We start from the raw sequence: 21,334 nt of genomic DNA on the forward strand, positions 1-21,334 counted from the left end.
GACTGACGCAAGATATACGAATCATGGCAGGATCCAGGGAAGTTGGAACGGACACTGATTATTTTCATGTTATGGTCACACACCATCTGAACATTGAGGGAATGGTACTGTTTTCTGTTCCGGAAAACTTCCTCACGTTCTCGGGATGGTTTGACTGCAACATGGGTGCAATCGATGGCTCCAAGTACATTGGGCATTCCGGCCATTCTATAAAAATTAGACTTCACAGATCCACTCTTCTGGAGTCACTGGAAGGCACACGTACCTTGGAAAGACGACCATCAAAGCATCAATAACTTTGGTTAGGTGCTTGGAAAAAGCAGACTGGCTGATGCCAATTATAACGCTAGACACAGCTTGGAATGAACCGGTGGCAAAAAAGTGTAAGGCTGCCAACAGTTTTAATAGTCCGGGTATGGCTTGTGAACGCGCTGTCATAGGTTCCAGGTATTCTGCTATTTCATTGTAAAGTTCCATAATAGCTTCTCTGTCCAAACGGAATCTCTGGATAATCTCTCGATCAGAAATGCTTTCCAAACCCATACGTGGAAGGAAAACTCTAGGGACTCTGATTCTTCTACCTCTCCTTCTTTGCAAGTTGTCAACCGGTGCCTGTATAGCCCTTCTTCCTCGTAATTGAATTAATCGGAAAAGAAACATGTGTAAAAGTGTCTCCATCTTCATTCAGTGATCCAAAAACCAATAATGCTACAATAGTAGTCTAGTCCTTTCACTTAAGTACTTCTACCTGGCGTCAGATTGATACGCCCTATAGTTTTCTATTGTATTCGCTACCTAAATGGTCGCGAAGCAAATCATGCGAAGTTACAGTGAAAGTTGGAGCGGACGGATTAGTTGTAACATTCATAATTTCCGATTACAGCGAATTTACGTGCGATCGAACATGTAGTAAGTGGAAAAAGGCTTCGGAACGATCAGTTGCGTAAAATTACGATCGCTGATGAAAATAGTGGTTTTTCGACCAGATCGCAGATTGGTACATACGAGAAGCAGATCGTGAGCGAATTTTGACGCGGAAATACAGACGGACGGTCACTTCGAAGCTTAGTACATGGCGCCCATAGTGTTTGCAATAGAAGCTTGCCATAGTCCACATAACCCAATGTAGTAAAGTAAGCAGGGTGGACTTATCTGCGTGACAGCGCAGTGGCAAACAATTCTACACACTTTAACATGTCCAACGGCATCTGTGGGCAGGCCCCCACGCCCACATAGCTAAATTGTCATCATTAGATTATCGCTGTGCGCACTAGTACTACAGGCACCCGCATTAAATTGCATTTACAACATTTTCCCTCATGCGGTTCCAGCCACGCCAGGCGGATTCACCTCCCGCTCTCGGCGCCCCCTTCTGGATTCACTAACTGTTATTGACAAATTTAAAACATTTTACATTTTTTGAGGGGGCACAGCATTCGATTTGGGCGGGCATTGCCCCCCAATGCCCCCCCCCCCTTGGAACAGACCCTGTGGAGATCTTTTAATTAATGAACTAGCTATTCACCATTTAACATTAAACGAATCAATCTGTACACAAGAATAGCTAAAAGAAAAAGGTTATTCTTGGGCTTACAACTGGTTTTCCTACAGAAGAATTCATCATTATATCACTACTCATAGACACTCACAGAACCTAATCCGCCCACTGACCAATCTCGAAAAATGATTTAATTCTAAACCTCCTATTAAACATAGTCTTTCTTATATTTATAAAATTATTACTCATCCACCCCTGGGAAATCTGCCACTTTCTGTTGAGTCCTGGGAGAGGGAGGTAGGAGTGATTATTACCCCTCAAACAGCCATGAGTATTTTTCTTAACACTAACGCCTCCTCTTCCTCTATTCGGGAGATTAATTATATAATTTTACACTGTTGGTACCGGACTCCTAAACGACTCTATAAATTGTTCCCTAAAACTAAAAATAGATGTTGGCGCTGTGGCCATGTGGGCAGTGGCATGGGCCACATGTGGTGGCGGTGTTCTCAGATTAACTCATTCTGGATAAATATAATTAGTGAAATAGAAGACATATTTCAGGTTCTCCTCCCACTAGACCCTTTGATTTGGTTACTTAACAAGCCTACCAAACTACCCCCGAAACACCTCAGGCCATTATTAAAAAATCATGACAAATAGTGCAAAGGTTCTAATCGCTAAGAACTGGAAGTCCCCTGAAGTTCCCTCCATTAAATTAAGGTGTAGTAAAGTAACAAACTTAATAGAATTAGAGGAATATAGTTCCTATAAATCAAGAAACAGAGAGCACTTTATAGAACTACAACTTACCTGGGAGCGATACTTGAAAACTATTTCATCCACTCTCCCCCTTGACTAAATAAGTCAACTGTTTACTTAGCAATCTTCAACACCAATCATAATATTACCAAAGCACATAAAAAGTGTATTGTATATACAGGCTGTATTATTGCCATTAGAGCAGGCATTAAGACACTAATGACATAGTTATTTTCTCCAACATAGGTGTGTCCGGTCCACGGCGTCATCCTTACTTGTGGGATATTCTCTTCCCCAACAGGAAATGGCAAAGAGCCCAGCAAAGCTGGTCACATGATCCCTCCTAGGCTCCGCCTTCCCCAGTCATTCTCTTTGCCGTTGTACAGGCAACATCTCCACGGAGATGGCTTAGAGTTTTTTGGTGTTTAAATGTAGTTTTTATTCTTCAATCAAGAGTTTGTTATTTTAAAATAGTGCTGGTATGTACTATTTACTCTGAAACAGAAAAGAGATGAAGATTTCTGTTTGTAAGAGGAAAATGATTTTAGCAACCGTTACTAAAATCGATGGCTGTTTCCACACAGGACTGTTGAGAGGAATTAACTTCAGTTGGGGGAAACAGTGAGCAGACTTTTGCTGCTTGAGGTATGACACATTTCTAACAAGACTTGGTAATGCTGGAAGCTGTCATTTTCCCTATGGGATCCGGTAAGCCATTTTTATTAAATAAGAATAAAGGGCTTCACAAGGGCTTTAAAGACTGGTAGACATTTTTCTGGGCTAAAACGATTGATTTATAAGCATTTTTAATACTTCATAGCTTTGAGGAGTTATTTTATTCTTGGGAATTATGTAAAATAACCGGCAGGCACTGTATTGGACACCTTTTTCACTGGGGGCCTTCTCTAATCATAGGCAGAGCCTCATTTTCGCGCCTCTATTGCGCAGTTGTTTTTGGGAAGCAAGGCATGCAGATGCATGTGTGAGGAGCTCAGATACATAGAAAAAGCTTACTGAAGGCGTCATTTGGTATCGTATTCCCCTTTGGGCTTGGTTGGGTCTCAGCAAAGCAGATACCAGGGACTGTATAGGGGTTAAATATAAAAACGGCTCCGGTTCCGTTATTTTAAGAGTTAAAGCTTTCAAATTTGGTGTGCAATACTTTTAAGGCTTTAAGACACTGTGGTGAAATTTTGGTGAATTTTGAACAATTCCTTCATACTTTTTCACATTTTCAGTAATAAAGGGTGTTCAGTTTAAAATTTAAAGTGACAGTAACGGTTTTATTTTAAAACGTTTTTTGTACTTTGTTATCAAGTTTATGCCTGTTTAACATGTCTGAACTATCAGATAGACTATGTTCTGTATGTGAGGAAGCCAAGGTTCCTTCTCATTTAAATAGATGTGATTTATGTGACACAAAATTTAGAGAAAATGATGCCCAAGATGATTCCTCAAGTGAGGGGAGTAAGCATGGTACTGCATCATCCCCTCCTTCGTCTACGCCAGTCTTGCCCACACAGGAGGCCCCTAGTACATCTAGTGCGCCAATACTCCTTACTATGCAACAATTAACGGCTGTAATGGATAATTCTATCAAAAACATTTTAGCCAAAATGCCCACTTATCAGCGAAAGCGCGACTGCTCTGTTTTAGAAAATACTGAAGAGCATGAGGACGCTGATGATAATGGTTCTGAAATGCCCCTACACCAGTCTGAGGGGGCCAGGGAGGTTTTGTCTGAGGGAGAAATTTCAGATTCAGGGAAAATTTCTCAACAAGCTGAACCTGATGTGATTACATTCAAATTTAAATTGGAACATCTCCGCGCTCTGCTTAAGGAGGTGTTATCTACTCTGGATGATTGTGAGAATTTGGTCATTCCAGAGAAATTATGTAAGATGGACAAGTTCCTAGAGGTCCCGGGGCCCCCCGAAGCTTTTCCTATACCCAAGCGGGTGGCGGACATTGTAAACAAAGAATGGGAAAGGCCCGGCATACCTTTTGTCCCTCCCCCTATATTTAAGAAATTGTTTCCTATGGTCGACCCCAGAAAGGACTTATGGCAGACAGTCCCCAAGGTCGAGGGGGCGGTTTCTACTCTAAACAAACGCACTACTATCCCTATAGAAGATAGTTGTGCTTTCAAAGATCCTATGGATAAAAAATTAGAGGGTTTGCTTAAAAAGATGTTTGTTCAGCAAGGTTACCTTCTACAACCAATTTCATGCATTGTTCCTGTCACTACAGCAGCGTGTTTCTGGTTCGATGAACTAGAAAAGTCGCTCAATAAAGATTCTTCTTATGAGGAGATTATGGACAGAATTCATGCTCTCAAATTGGCTAACTCTTTTACTTTAGACGCCACTTTGCAATTGGCTAGATTAGCGGCGAAAAATTCAGGGTTTGCTGTTGTGGCGCGCAGAGCGCTTTGGCTAAAATCTTGGTCAGCGGATGCGTCTTCCAAGAACAAATTGCTTAACATACCTTTCAAGGGGGAAACGCTGTTTGGCCCTGACTTGAAAGAGATTATTTCTGATATCACTGGGGGTAAGGGCCACGCCCTTCCTCAGGATAGGTCTTTCAAGGCTAAAAATAAACCAAATTTTCGTCCCTTTCGCAGAAACGGACCAGCCCCAAGTGCTACATCCTCTAAGCAAGAGGGTAATACTTCTCAAACCAAGCCAGCCTGGAGGCCAATGCAAGGCTGGAACAAAGGTAAGCAGGCCAAGAAACCTGCCACTGCTACCAAGACAGCATGAGATGTTGGCCCCCGATCCGGGACCGGATCTGGTGGGGGGCAGACTTTCTCTCTTCGCTCAGGCTTGGGCAAGAGATGTTCTGGATCCTTGGGCGCTAGAAATAGTCTCCCAAGGTTATCTTCTGGAATTCAAGGAGCTTCCCCCAAGGGGGAGGTTCCACAGGTCTCGATTGTCTTCAGACCACATAAAAAGACAGGCATTCTTACATTGTGTAGAAGACCTGTTAAAAATGGGAGTGATTCATCCTGTTCCATTAGGAGAACAAGGGATGGGATTCTACTCCAATCTGTTCATAGTTCCCAAAAAAGAGGGAACATTCAGACCAATCTTAGATCTCAAGATCCTAAACAAGTTTCTCAAGGTTCCATCGTTCAAAATGGAAACCATTCGGACAATTCTTCCTTCCATCCAGGAAGGTCAATTCATGACCACGGTGGATTTAAAGGATGCGTATCTACATATTCCTATCCACAAGGAACATCATCGGTTCCTAAGGTTCGCCTTTCTGGACAAGCATTACCAGTTTGTGGCACTTCCATTCGGATTAGCCACTGCTCCAAGAATTTTCACAAAGGTACTAGGGTCCCTTCTAGCGGTGCTACGACCAAGGGGCATTGCAGTAGTACCTTACTTGGACGACATTCTGATTCAAGCGTCGTCCCTACCACAAGCAAAGGCTCATACGGACATTGTCCTGGCCTTTCTCAGATCTCACGGGTGGAAAGTGAACGTAGAAAAAAGTTCTCTATCTCCGTCAACAAGAGTTCCCTTCTTGGGAACAATAATAGACTCCTTAGAAATGAGGATTTTTCTGACAGAGGCCAGAAAATCAAAACTTCTAAGCTCTTGTCAAGTACTTCATTCTGTTCTTCTTCCTTCCATAGCACAGTGCATGGAAGTAATAGGTTTGATGGTCGCGGCAATGGACATAGTTCCTTTTGCGCGAATTCATCTGAGACCATTACAACTGTGCATGCTCAGTCAGTGGAATGGGGATTATACAGACTTGTCTCCGACGATACAAGTAGATCAGAGGACCAGAGATTCACTCCGTTGGTGGCTGACCCTGGACAACCTGTCACAGGGGATGAGCTTCCGCAGACCAGAGTGGGTCATTGTCACGACCGACGCCAGTCTGGTAGGCTGGGGCGCGGTCTGGGAACCCCTGAAAGCTCAGGGTCTTTGGTCTCGGGAAGAATCTCTTCTCCCGATAAACATTCTGGAACTGAGAGCGATATTCAATGCTCTCAAGGCTTGGCCTCAGCTAGCTAAGGCCGAATTCATACGGTTTCAATCAGACAACATGACGACTGTTGCGTATATCAACCATCAGGGGGGAACAAGGAGTTCCCTGGCGATGGAAGAAGTGACCAAAATCATTCAATGGGCGGAGACTCACTCCTGCCACTTGTCTGCAGTCCACATCCCAGGCGTGGAAAATTGGGAAGCGGATTTTCTGAGTCGTCAGACATTTCATCCGGGGGAGTGGGAACTCCATCCGGAAATCTTTGCCCAAATAACTCAATTGTGGGGCATTCCAGACATGGATCTGATGGCCTCTCGTCAGAACTTCAAGGTTCCTTGCTACGGGTCCAGATCCAGGGATCCCAAGGCGACTCTAGTAGATGCACTAGTAGCACCTTGGACCTTCAACCTAGCTTATGTATTCCCACCATTTCCTCTCATCCCCAGGCTGGTAGCCAGGATCAATCAGGAGAGGGCATCGGTGATCTTGATAGCTCCTGCGTGGCCACGCAGGACTTGGTATGCAGACCTGGTGAATATGTCATCGGCTCCACCATGGAAGCTACCTTTGAGACAGGACTTGTTCAAGGTCCGTTCGAACATCCGAATCTGGTTTCACTCCAACCGACTGCTTGGAGATTGAACGCTTGATTTTATCAAAGCGAGGGTTCTCAGATTCTGTCATTGATACTCTTGTTCAGGCCAGAAAGCCTGTAACTAGAAAAATCTACCATAAAATATGGAAAAAATATATCTGTTGGTGTGAATCTAAAGGATTACCATGGAACAAGATAAAAATTCCTAAGATTCTCTCCTTTCTTCAAGAAGGTTTGGAGAAAGGATTATCTGCAAGTTCTTTGAAGGGACAGATTTCTGCTTTATCTGTTTTACTTCACAAAAAGCTGGCGGCTGTGCCAGATGTTCAGGCTTTTGTTCAGGCTCTGGTTAGAATCAAGCCTGTTTACAAACCTTTGACTCCTCCTTGGAGTCTCAATTTAGTTCTTTCAGTTCTTCAGGGGGTTCCGTTTGAGCCCCTACATTCCGTTGATATCAAGTTATTATCTTGGAAAGTTTTGTTTTTGGTTGCAATTTCTTCTGCTAGAAGAGTTTCAGAGTTATCTGCTCTGCAGTGTTCTCCTCCTTATCTGGTGTTCCATGCAGATAAGGTGGTTTTGCGTACTAAACCTGGTTTTCTTCCGAAAGTTGTTTCTAACAAAAACATTAACCAGGAGATAGTCGTGCCTTCTTTGTGTCCAAATCCAGTTTCAAAGAAGGAACGTTTGTTGCACAATTTGGATGTAGTTCGTGCTCTAAAATTCTATTTAGATGCTACAAAGGATTTCAGACAAACATCTTCCTTGTTTGTTGTTTATTCTGGTAAAAGGAGAGGTCAAAAAGCAACTTCTACCTCTCTATCTTTTTGGCTTAAAAGCATCATCAGATTGGCTTATGAGACTGCCGGACGGCAGCCTCCTGAAAGAATCACAGCTCATTCCACTAGGGCCGTGGCTTCCACATGGGCCTTTAAGAACAAGGCTTCTGTTGATCAGATATGTAAGGCAGCGACTTGGTCTTCACTGCACACTTTTACCAAATTTTACAAATTTGATACTTTTGCTTCTTCTGAGGCTATTTTTGGGAGAAAGGTTTTGCAAACCGTGGTGCCTTCCATCTAGGTGACCTGATTTGCCCCCTCCCATCATCCGTGTCCTAAAGCTTTGGTATTGGTTCCCACAAGTAAGGATGACGCCGTGGACCGGACACACCTATGTTGGAGAAAACAGAATTTATGTTTACCTGATAAATTACTTTCTCCAACGGTGTGTCCGGTCCACGGCCCGCCCTGGTTTTTTAATCAGGTCTGATGATTTATTTTCTTTAACTACAGTCACCACGGTATCATATGATTTCTCCTATGCAAATATTCCTCCTTTACGTCGGTCGAATGACTGGGGAAGGCGGAGCCTAGGAGGGATCATGTGACCAGCTTTGCTGGGCTCTTTGCCATTTCCTGTTGGGGAAGAGAATATCCCACAAGTAAGGATGACGCCGTGGACCGGACACACCGTTGGAGAAAGTAATTTATCAGGTAAACATAAATTCTGTTTTTTTTCTTTTTTTTTTTTTTTATTTTCATGTTAAAAAAAATGGAAAATTAAAGAATCCGAGATGTATATTTTTCCTGTTCTTGCAACTGAAATGTATATTTTCTGTATGATTGCATCTTTGTACTGTTATTGCCGTTGTATCTATGTATTCTACTGGATTCTTAATAAAAAGATTTTGAAGGAAAAAAAAAAACCCAAAAAAACCTAACACTACAAAAAAATAAAAAACCTTAATTACAAATTTAATTAAACCTAACACTGCGAAAAAATTAAAAAAAATCTAACATTCCCAAAAAAACGCTAAAATTACAAACATAAAAAAAAATACTGATTAAAAAAAAAAAGAAATTGTCCAAAATAATAAAAATGACACCTAATCTAATAGCCCTATAAAAACAAAAAAGCCCCCCAAAATAAAAACACCCCCTCACCTAACAATAAACTACCAATAGTCAAATTGGGCATTGCCCTAAGTTAAACAGCTCTTTTACCTTACAAAATTACTAAGTCCCCCCTAAAAGTAACCCCCCCCCCACCCAACCAAGCCCCAAAATAAAAAATCTAAAAAAATCCTAAACTACCTATTGCCCCTAAAGGGGCATTTGTATGGGCATTGCCCTTAAAAGGGTATTCAGCTCTTTTACTGCCCTTTAAAGGGAATTCAGCTCTTTTACTGCCCATCAAAGCCCTAATCTAAAACAAAAATCCACCCAAAAAAATAAAAAAAAAACCTAACACTAACCCCAGGAAATCTACTCACAGTTGCTGAAGTCCGGACATCCATCTTCCACCAGGTGGCGAGAAGTCATCATCCATCGTGGGGGCATCTTCTATCTTCATCCAGGTGGCGCGGAGCATGGTCGCCGGCGGCGCGGACATCCAGCGTGGAGGATCCTCTTCATACGATCACCGCCGTACACTGAAGCTTGAATGCAAGGTACCCATTTAAAAATGGGCTACCTTGCATTCCTATTGGCTGACATTTTCAAATCAGCCAATAGGATGAGAGCTACTGAAATCCTATTGGCTGTTCAAATCATACAAGGTACCCCATATTTAAACGAGTACCTTGCATTCAAGCGTCAGTGTACGTCGGTGATCGTATAAAGAGGATCCTCTACGCAGGATGTCCGCGCCACCGGCGACGATGCTCCGCGCCTCCACAGCTCTGTGCCACTGGGATGAATATAGAAGATGCCCCCATGATGGATAAAGACTTCTCGCCGCCTGGATGAAGATGGATGTCCGGACTTCAGGAACGGTGAGTAGATTTCCTGGGGTTAGTGTTAGGTTTTTGTTTTTTTTTAAATTTGGGTGGGTTTTTGTTTTAGGTTAGGGTTTTGATGGGCAGTAAAAGCGCTGAATGCCCTTTTAAGGGCAGTAAAAGAGCTGAATGCCCTATTAAGGGCAATGCCCATACAAATGCCCCTTAAGGGCAATGGGTATTTTAGGATTTATTTAGGTTTTTTATTTTAGGGGGGTTGGTTGGGTAGGGGTTTCACTTTTAGGGGGGACTTTGTAATTTTGTAAGGTAAAAGAGTTGTTTAACTTAAGGCAATGCCCTACAAAAGGCCCTTTTAAGGGCTATTGGTAGTTTATTGTTAGGTCAGGGGGTGTTTTTATTTTGGGGGGCATTTTTTGTTTTTATAGGGCTATTAGATTAGGTGTAATTTTTATTATTTTGGATCATTTTGTCTTTTATTTTTGTTATCTTAGTGTTTTTTATTTTTCGTAATTTTAGCGTTTTTTTTGTAATTATTATTTTTTTCGTAGTGTTAGGTTTATTTAAATTTGTAATTTAGGTTTTTTATTTTTTCGTAGTGTTAGGTTTTTTAAATCATGTAGAGAAAAAAACACAGAAGGAGTCTACGGGCCCCACAAACTCACGATCACTCATCTGCGATGTGACCGGACGTCACTTCAAAATTTAGGCCCCATTCCAGCCTACCTTGGATCCATCATCTATCAACATCATCCTGGCTGCAAATTAAAACACATGAGAAACATCAAACTAATAGAGGTAAACTGAAGCCAAAGCACCCACTATTAGATTAGTTTTAATCCTGCTTAGTCACAGTAATAAATCAGAGCCTACATACACTCAAGGCCTAACCAGCAATTCCAGCAACCTCAATACTATTCTCTGCAACACAGACACATTATGCTAAGCAGGAAATCTACTTGAACATTCATGGTGGCACTTTTACAATGTTTTCATAATTTAGAAGGCTGAAAATAATTTATCACACACGGAATTGCAACCATGTGCAATTCATATTCAGCATGAATCCTTTAACATGAACTGATCCGACATTGCTCTAGCCCTACCTCTACACTAGCCTTGGGTTTAACGCTTTCTTTTTTCATCACATAACAAGAAAAAAATCCAGGCTAGACAAATCTACATTTAAGGCTACCTGACAGTTAAATATACAATAAGAAAAGTAAAGATCATTATTACTGAGAAGCCTTACATTTCTGCCACAACAGGGTATCTTTTCTACACCTGCTGCCTAAATACAACTGTCTCCACAGCGGAGCACATGTACACAGTTACGACACATCTGCATGGCAACTCACAGCAATAGAGACACGCAGTGGAGGCTCCTCCATAGGAGCACAGGCGCACGTGAACCCTCTAAGAGAAAGAAAAAAAAACTTTTGGCTGAATAAATATAATTTTTCCAATAGCCTCCCTATTGCTGAAATTATATTTATTCAGCCAAAAAGGTTCTAGTCCAGTTTTGTAAAAAAAAATAAAAAAATGCCATTTTACTTCTATCACACCGCATGTGCGATAGATAGAAGTATAGGCTTCAATCCCTATGCACTTATTTCTAAGTGCCTGCAGTGCTGCCCCCAACCCAGCCCCATAACTTCTTAATCACACAGTTTTTGCTGTGCAAGTGAGAAGCAGAGGTCACCATTCACCAGGTCACGTGCCGACGGACAACGAGGCTCCTCCTCCCATCGTCGGCGCAAAACCGCAGTGCTGGCTTAGTCTGTAAGCTGAGAGGAGCTCATTTAGTTAGCTGCAGGCAGTTTGTTTAAAAACTTAGTTTAAAAAAAGACAGCAGTTATCCTTTTTGCAGATTATCAGATAATAATTGGTGGATGGTGGGAGGGGTTATCTGCTCAGAGGAGTTTATTTATTTTGCTGCTGCTTTATAACAAGACAGCAGTTAACTGCAAGCCTTTTTGCATATAGATTGGTGGATGCTGGGGCTGGGAGGGATATTTGCTGAGAGGAGCTCTTGTATTTAGCTGCTCAGTTTACAAAAGTTATTTTAAAAGACAGCAGTTAACTGCTGCAGGCAGCCTTTTTGCAGATACATACATTGGTGGATGGTGGGAGCCTGGGATATCTGCTTTGAGGAGCTAGTTTAGTTAGCTTAGTTAAAGGGACACTAAACCCAATTTTTTTCTTTCATGACTCAGATAGAGAATACATATTTAAACAACATTCCAACTTCTATTATTTATTTAGCTTCATTTTTTAGATATCCTTTATGGAAGAAATAGAAATGTACATTAGCGAGCCAATCACACAAGGCTTCTAAGTGCAGCAACCAATCAGAAGCTACTGAGCCTATCTAGATATGCTTTTCAGCAAAGAATATCAAGAGAATAAAACCAATTAGATAATAGAAGTAAATTAGAAAGTTGTTTAAAATTGCATGCTCTTTCTAAATCACGAAAGAAAACAATTGGGTTTCATGTCCCTTTAAGTTTAAAAAGTTAGTTTAAAAGACACTGACAGTAAAAAAAATAAGACTTATTAAAGGGACAGTCTACACCAGAATTTTTATTGTTTAAAAAGATAGATAATCCCTTTATTACCCATTCCCCAGAAAAGTTATATTAATATATGTTTTACCTCTGTGATTACCTTGTATCTAAGCCTCTGCAGACTGCCCCCTTATCTTAGTGCTTTTGACAGACATGCAGTTTAGCCAATCACTGCAGACGCCTAAATAACTCCACGGGAGTGAGCACAATTTTATCTATATGACGCACATGAACTAGTACTGTCTAACTGTGATAAACTTTCAAAATGCTCTGAGCTAAGAGGCGGTTTTCAATGGTTTAGAAATCAGTTTGAGCCTACCTAGGTTTAGCTTTTCAAAAATACCATCAAGGGAACAAAGCAAATGTAATGATAAAAGTCAACTGGAAAGTTGTATAAAATTGCATGCACTATCTGAATCATTAAAGTTTAATTTTGACTAGACTGTCCCTTTAATCAGGCAGCCTTTTTGCAGATATACATTGGTGGATGGTAGGAGGGATATCTGGAGACTGGAGTGCTCTGTGCTGTAAAAAAAGGCAGAGCTATATAACAGCAAAACTACTTACCTAAAGAGCTATATATTTTATAACAACAGCAAAACTGCTTACCTAAATTATAACAACAGCAAAACTATTTACCTAAAGAGTTATCTTTTATAACAAAACTTGCACTTGAGTAATCAACATTTCATTTAATTTTCACAATTTATGTATTGTGAACCCCCATTTGAATAACCCACGAGCCGCCACTGGAGAAATGTCACCTAAAAGACAATCTAAAACAGATAAAGCATCTAAAAGCTGCCATAACTCCACCACCTCTATGAATCATTTTTTCAAGCCTCTTGAAAATCCTTCAACTCAAGCAGAAATCCTAGAATCAACGGAATCTGAACCACAGCTTTCCACGCCAGTGGAAAACTCCAATTCTGATACCATGTAAGTCTCTCAAGCATTTTTAGAATTACTGCCATCAAAACAAGACTTCACCAATCTGATCACACAGGTCAAATCTTGTATTAAAGAGGAAATCTCTGAGCTACGTAAGGAGATGCAAGAAATAGGAGACCAAGCAGAGTTTCTGGAGGAAGAATCTGAATCACACCAGCCAGACAAAGCAAATCTCCTTCAGAATGTGCAAGCACAAAATAATGTAATCTCACAGCTCCAAGATAAGCTGGAGGACATAGAAAACAGGAGCGGGAGGCAAAACATCAGAATCAGAAGAATCCCAGAAGTGATCACTATGGACACCCTTCAGTCTTATCTGCAAGATCTCTTTAAATTTCTTAAAGGATCAACTTATATAGCCCCAATAGCCATGGACAGATTTCACAGAGCCCTAAGACCAAGGCCTAAAGAAGGCCTCCCATCTCGCGATGTAATCATAAAATTCCAGGACTTTCAGCAAAAAGAAGACATAACACAACCAAGAAACTCCTCTCCATTAAGCTTTCAAGGATCATTTTTATCCATTTATGCTGACCTCTCCTCAAGAACCCTACAACGCCAAAGGGAATTTGCCCCTTTCACCATCCAGCTATGGGAAAACAACATTCCATATAGATGGGGATTCCCGTGCCATCTTCAGTTAACATGGGAAGGCCAGAGAAAAACATGCACAGATCCTGGGGACATCAAAGACTTCTGCAAGGAACTAAACCTCAACATCCCGGACAATAGCCAACCATCCACTACATCCATTCTCAAAAGGACACACCATCCTTACACTCTCCCAGACCTCAAAGATCGTCATGGCAGACAGCTGCCTCTAATAGACAGAAAAAATTCATAGGACTGCATGCCGAAAATGGGTGACATCAAATCATCTTTTGTTACCTGTCTAACATTTATGCAAGTTTTCTCCCCTGTAGGTTTACAAACTGCAACTAAATTTCTAGTTATTATCATTAACATTACACTACAATATAAAAATTGCTGAATCTTTATTATTCAAAAGATTAGTATAATCTGGGGCACCGTTAGCCCCCTCTCAAAGCTAAAAAGTTAGCTGTATTTGTTTTAAAGTTAATTGTATACTGTTAAATTATGTTAAACTTTATACACTGTTTAAAAAATGTTTTGTTCACAATTGTTTTGATTGAAAATGTTTTGTACACCTCCTGCACACCTTATTCACTGATCCTGAGTAAACCGCCTATAAAAAGTAATTCTACTCTGCATAAAATCATTGTAGGGCACACTTTCCCAACTCCATGGATATCATACCATGACTGCACGAAGTAATGAGCAGAAATTTACCCTTATCTCCATTAACACCAGAGGTCTTAATTCCTCATTTAAAAGGTCTAAAGCTTTCCATGATCTCTCTCATAGAGATGGTAGCATACTATTTCTGCAAGAGACCCATTTTAAGCGAGATAATGAACCCACATACTTTTCATCCAATTACCCCAATCACTTTCATAGTAGCAACCCCCAAAAAAAGATTATTGAAGTGAGTATTCTTTTTCATAAATCAACCCCCTTTGAACTTCTCCATAAAGAACAAGATAAGGAAGGTAGATACCTAGGCTTATATGGGCTACTATATGGAAAACCAATAACACTGGTCAACATTTATGCCCTGAACACTAATCAGTCAACATTCTTTCAACAGATGACAAACTCCATTCTTACGTACTCAAAAGGCCCCCTTTTAGTTGCGGGAGATTTCAACCTCCCACTGCATGTAATAGACACTACTATAAAGAATAAGATGCACAGATACTGATATAAAAATCCAGTATAAAACTGTTTAAAAACTTACTTAGAAGCTCTCAGTTTAGCTCTGTTGAAAAGGTAGCTGGAAAGCCCACTGCAAGTGGAAAATAAGACACTCCCCCTTCTTTTGCATATGAAAAGACCATTTACACAAACAGGAGCAAGCTGGAGTAGGTATCTGACAGTATACTCCTAAAACTTTGGGGCTTGGTTAGGAGACTGAAAATCAGAGCAATGTTATTTAAAAATAAGCAAAACTATACATTTAAAAAAAATAAAAATAATGGTCTATATAAATAGATCATCTACAAAAACATTTATGCAAAGAAAAAAAATGAGTGTATAAGGTCCCTTTAATCCAGTTATTGACAGCACAAACCCTAACATAATACTACTAAATAACACCATACACTCCGTCTGGAATAATCTATCATTACAAACCCTTCACAATACTTGGAGACACTTGAACCCCCACAAACAAGACTATATATTATTTTCTAACTCCAACAAATCATACTCCAGGATCGATTATATCATGGTCGACAATCTTTTACTGTTAAACCTACGAGCCTCACGCATCATACCCATGAGCTGGTCAGACCATTCAGCAGTTCTTTCACATGGCCGTCAATACATATTCGCCCTTTCCAATGGAGACTAGATGAAACATTTATATCAGATCCCTTAATTAAAATTGACATAGAACAAGCATTCCAAGAATACTTCACCCTTAACAAGAAGACCAATCATTACTTGGGAAGCCCACAAATGTGTTATTAGGGGAATTTTGATGAAACTTAAAGCCATCAAAAACAAACAAGAAAGACAAAAAACATATAGCACTCACACAGGAAATAATAAAATTAGACTATTCCCACAAGAGACATCCTGCAGATGAATAAATACAGCATAAGCTAGAACAAGCGAGATCGCAACTCAACGACCTCCTTGACATAAAAGCCCAAAACACAGCTTTCTTCCTCCGCCAGAAATACCACATTCAGGGTAACAAACTGGGCAGACTACTTGCCAGGGCCCTAAAACGCAAACTCACCTCATCATATATTCATTCCCTAACGGCTAAAGATTTTTCCAAAACAACAAACTTTAAACACATAGCTACTGAAATTCGTCAATATTACACCAAACTATACAACCTGTTCCCTGAACGCTCCAAACCCGACCACAAAGACTTATGTGAGTTGGACTCTGCAATTAAATCTCTAAAAACAAGGAAGTGCCCAGGTCCAGATGGCTTCAGTAACTTTTACTATAAAGAATTTAAACCATTACTCATCCCATATCTCTATAAATTATTTAATTATATAGACCCAGAACATCCATTTCCTTCAAGCATGCTCAAGGCAAACATCACAGTACTACCTAAACCGGGCAAACCAACTGATACCCCCTCCAATTTTCGTCCCATATCATTACTAAACGTTGACCTCAAATTATACTCAAAAATTATTGCTAACCGGCTAAACACCACTCTCCCTTATCTGATACATAATGATCAGATGGGTTATGTACCACATAGAAAGGCCAAAGATAATATGATAAAGGCGATACACCTTCTACACCATACCTCCCAACACTAAATACCAACAATCTTTATTTCAACAGATGCTGAAAAAGCATTTGATCGCTTAGATTGGACCTTTTTAATATGCACCCTACATAAATTTGGCCTCCCCAAAGAAATAATTTCCAAAATAACTACCCTCTACACAACTCCCTCAGCCAAGATTAAAGTAAATGGGCTCTTTTCAGAATCTTTCCCTATTAGAAACGGTACAAGACAAGGGTGCCCATCGTCACCCTTACTGTTTGTCCTAACAATGGAAGTACTCGCTACCATTCTTCATGCCTCCCCTTCGGTTGAGGGAATAAAAATAAAATCCTCTGAATACAAGTTAGCAATATTTGCCAACGACCTCCTACTGACCCTAACTGCACCAACAAAATCACTTCAGGCTGCACACTCTATCCTTAAGTCATATGGCACGGTCTCCAACTTCTCGATCAACTTTAAGAAGTCAGAGATACTCCCGGTACATGCAACAAATGAAGACCTAGCATCACTACAATCTATAACCCAATTCTCTCTTAGAACTCGCTCACTCAAATACTTAGGAATAGACCTTTCCTCTAATTTAGCTGATTTGACCAAAATATGGAACTTTTACTTCAAGCATATCCGCACACACAACATCATGGACCCCCAAATCTATTTCATGGTCAGGAAGGATAGGAGCGGCCCAAATTACCTTACTCCCAAAAATGTTATATATATTACAAATGGTATCTATCCCCCTCCCAAACTCTTTTCTCCATAAATTACAATCCATAATTAATTCCTTCATATGGAAATCTAGCCCTCCTAGAATTGCCAAATCAGCCTTATACAACCTTATACAACCTTTATGACGGACTAGGTGTTCCCAACATACACGAATACCGAAATGCAGTTTTTCTCTCCAGGATAGTAGACTGGTGCACTTATGATGAACACCATCATAAACAATGGGTCAGACTAGAGCACAAACTTGTGGATTATACCCAATAGGGTGCCTCATGCTGGATTGATAGTCGCCAGACTAAAATAAAAAAATCTTCAAACCCCATAATATCAGAAACCCATAGATCCTGGACAGATATAGTCAAAATCCACCCTAATATTTCCACAATCCCCTCACCACTAATGCCTACTTTAAACTCTGACTTCCAACCGGGTATCAATATTACTCCATCGGGTACCAAAAATATACATCTCCTTTTACCTACATACATTCTGGCGGAGGAGGGTAAGTTAGTACCAAGACAACATATCAAACACTTAGGTGATGGGTTTTATGCCACATGGTTTAGATACCACCAGCTCAACCATTTCCTCCAATCTACACATAAACACAATCTAATGAGACAGAGAACTCTGTTTGAGAAAATGTGTAGTTTCTCCTCTCTTATACACCACATTATCTCACTGACCTACAAACTACTCACTACGCCAAAAGACGGAGATTTGGTGAATTTGACCAAATCCTGGGAGAGAGATTTGCCGTTTCTTATTCTAGCTGCTGACTGGCGATCAATTTTTATCTCCATCCGCAAATCAGCCCACTCAGCCAAACTCTTAGAGACTAACACCAAAATTCTTACTAAATGGTATTTAACGCCACAAAGACTTAAACACGTTTTCCCTAACTCTTCCAACCACTGCTGCAGACAATGCTCAAACAAAGGGACTTTATATCATATTTGGTGGACCTGTCCTGAAATTCAACCTTTTTGGTAGTCTATTTCCACCTACATACAAGATACCCTAGGTACACCCATAACCCTGGACCCAATGACATTCCTCTTCCACAAATACCCGAAACTTGACACTAGAACACATGTGAAACTTCTACAACTCATGATAAACAGTCCGCACCAACTAATCCCACGGTTGTGGAAAAAAGAAACAATACCCACTCTGCAAACATGGATACAAGAAATACAAACCAACCTCAAGTTAGAAAGATACCATTATCTCATTACAAATCAGTTAGATACGCACGCTGATATAATGTTCCTCTGGGAGACACGACCCAACCAATGATGCCCCTAAGAGCAACACTAGAAAATAAGGGACTTCCTGTGGGTGGAGCGTTGAGGAAGGAGCACTCACGCTGAGCTCCCTCGTATGTGGAGCCAAGTAAAGACCTAACACCCTGCCACGAAGCCCTATTGCTGGGGAAAAAGACATACCCAGCCTGGGGGAGATAAAGTGTGGTGGAAGGAAGTCACAGCATTTTAACAAGCGGACGTAACATACCCGCTGAGAAGGAGCCGAGACGCTACTGTCACCCCTACAGGGGGTACAGATGTAACCTGGAGCTAACAGTGTAAGCGGAGAGGGCTGGGTCCTACCTGACAGTGGAAAGGTGGCGACAGGAGGCACAAGAGAAGCGGCCGGCATAGGAGAACTACCGCATAGAACGGAACTGGCAGCGGCACTGTTACCCCCCCCATACCGGTAAGACGGCGAGGACAAGTGACGTCACCACCACAAGACCGCTGCGCTGAGAGGAGCTGCCGAGTGGAAGCAGTGGTGAAAGCTGAACCGGGCTCGAGAAAACAAGAGCAACAGCCGGATCAAAAGCAGAGGCCCCCCGGGTGGGGTAAATAAACGGAGAATGGCGACTCGAAACCTGCCGTGAAGAAATGGGGGGGGTAAGTTTGTAATATATTATCTTATATATGATTGAGTGAAAAGCTGCATTGTGGTGCGTACAAAGCTTGGGAAGTTAAGCGAACCGAAGCTGAATAGAGAAAAGGTCTGTGAGCTCAAAGTACCTAGGGCCAGGCCGGCTTTACTGATTATAAGCGACCATACACAGTCACATAGCTGTAGTCACTGGAACTTATAAAATAGCGGCAGGACATAACTCCTATACCTATTGAAGACATTGCCCCTTCTCATGTATTTTCCCGCTATGAGTAGGAACTGTTGGGGAATAAGGTATAGACTGCACCGTGTATATGGAGTTCACCATGGCAAGCAATAAAAGGGAAACTGCCAGAGACTAAAATTCATCTAGCGGGAGGGCCTGGAAACTAGAACAGCCTCTCTCTTATTGAGTTAAAAGAAGGAAAAACGCTGGGATTAAGAGGCTCAGATGTGGTAACTGTTTCTTGGTGCAACATAAAGGAGCCAAAGGAATAGGACTATAACTTTGTTTTGCATCTAATACTCTGAATAGCTATCAGTTGAAGGCTGATACACAGTACATATTTTGGAAGTTGAAAAAAAAAAAAAAAAATACTAGACACTCCGTGTAAGACAGTGAGCAGAGTAATAAGCTGGGCATGTTTAATGTCAGTTGAAAGTAATGTAGTAGTCTGGATTATGACTTTTTTTTGCTTATCTAGATGGCTGAAGCATTGAAAAAAAAATAAAAAAAAAATTGCATACAAGTGAAAATTATAACTGCTATATCTGTAAAGGGATTACATGTGTAGCTCAAGATTAACTCCATAAGTGTAAAGTGCAGATTGGAAGCAGACACAGTAGCTGTAGTGCTTAGTTAAAACTACAACGCAGAAATAGAGTCTAATAACATTTAACATACTGAATAGTCCTTGGACATAGTTTAGCATTGAAATGCATTTTATACTGTTGATGTTATAAAATATTAGGTATTCTGTGTAAGATGGTATGCAAAGTATGAGGATGGGTATGTCTGGGTAAAAGCAACGTAGCAGATTGGATTAGGACTCTGTCTAATGATTAAGGTATCTGAGCTTTGAAAAAGGGTGTAAACAAGTGAAAATTATCATTGCTATATATGTATATAACTTTGTTTAGCATTTAATATCTTGAACAGTTATTGATCATAGTTGAAGGCTGAAATACAGTTCATACTCTTTGTGTAAGATTGTGCGCAGATTAATAGACTGGACATATTTAACTTCAGCCAAAAGTAACAGTAGCGTTTAGTTAAAATAATAATTGTGGAACAGAGTCTAATAGATTTATTTCAACAGCGTGAGGCTATCCACATAAGAGCATTAAAGAATACTAAGAGGAATGTGGTAGAGAGGAATTACCAGAGCGATTACAGCTCATACAAAGGGTTCTGGCAACACTAGGTCGTAGGAGAAAAAGGAAACGCACGAAGTGTTAGGGCTACAATATGTTAAGGTAAAGAGTGGCATAAGTATACGGCCACCGGAAAGATAGGCACATTAGGGAAACCAAATAGACAAATTCAAAGCATAAGTGCATGACTGTATGAAGTAACAGTAGTATCCAACAGGGCACTAGATCATAAGGAAAGGAAGCAGACAGAGAGGAAATAACACAACATAGTGTGATAGTACAGCCTGTCAGCAGGTGTGAGTTTTCTTAAAGGGAGTGAGAAACTAGAAGGTGCAAGTGGGAAAGAAAACCAATAGCACAAATGGAAAAATATGTCACAAACGTGAAAAACAAATCACCAGCAATGCCACCAAAAAGGGACAAAAGGCAGAAAGCGCAAAGTGAAATCAGTAATATAGAATCAAATGTTCAGAGCCCAGAGAGAAATTTAGAAACACAGCTCACAATAAATCAATTGGCAGACCTAATATTGCCCCAATTTGAAATTGTTAAAAAAGAGATTTCAGAGCTATCCCAGGAAATCAGACAATTTTCGATCAGATTAACTGAGGTAGAAAATAGGGTGTCAGACGCAGAAGACAAGTTAAACACTCAAGGGTCAACAATGGATAAACACGCAGAAAAAATTAATGCATTACAGGCAAAGTTAGAAGATCTGGAGGACAGGTCACGGCGGAGCAATATCCGTGTAGTTGGGCTGCCCGAAACTAACGGACAGGAAGACCTACTGACCTTTGGTGCAGTTACATTACCCAACCTGCTAGGTATGCAACCCGTAAATGGGGCTTTGTTGGTAGAG

The 21,334-nt window shown here is 40.7% G+C and overlaps 1 protein-coding gene across 1 annotated transcript in view; it reads right to left on the reverse strand.

Annotated features, from left to right (window-relative positions):
• ABCB9 (ATP binding cassette subfamily B member 9) overlaps positions 1-21,334 on the reverse strand; it is a 193,796-nt gene that overhangs the window by 48,506 nt on the left and 123,956 nt on the right. The gene's annotated exons all lie outside the window — the stretch shown is intronic.

This window comes from Bombina bombina, chromosome 2 (assembly GCF_027579735.1).
Source record: "Bombina bombina isolate aBomBom1 chromosome 2, aBomBom1.pri, whole genome shotgun sequence".
NCBI lineage: Eukaryota > Metazoa > Chordata > Amphibia > Anura > Bombinatoridae > Bombina > Bombina bombina.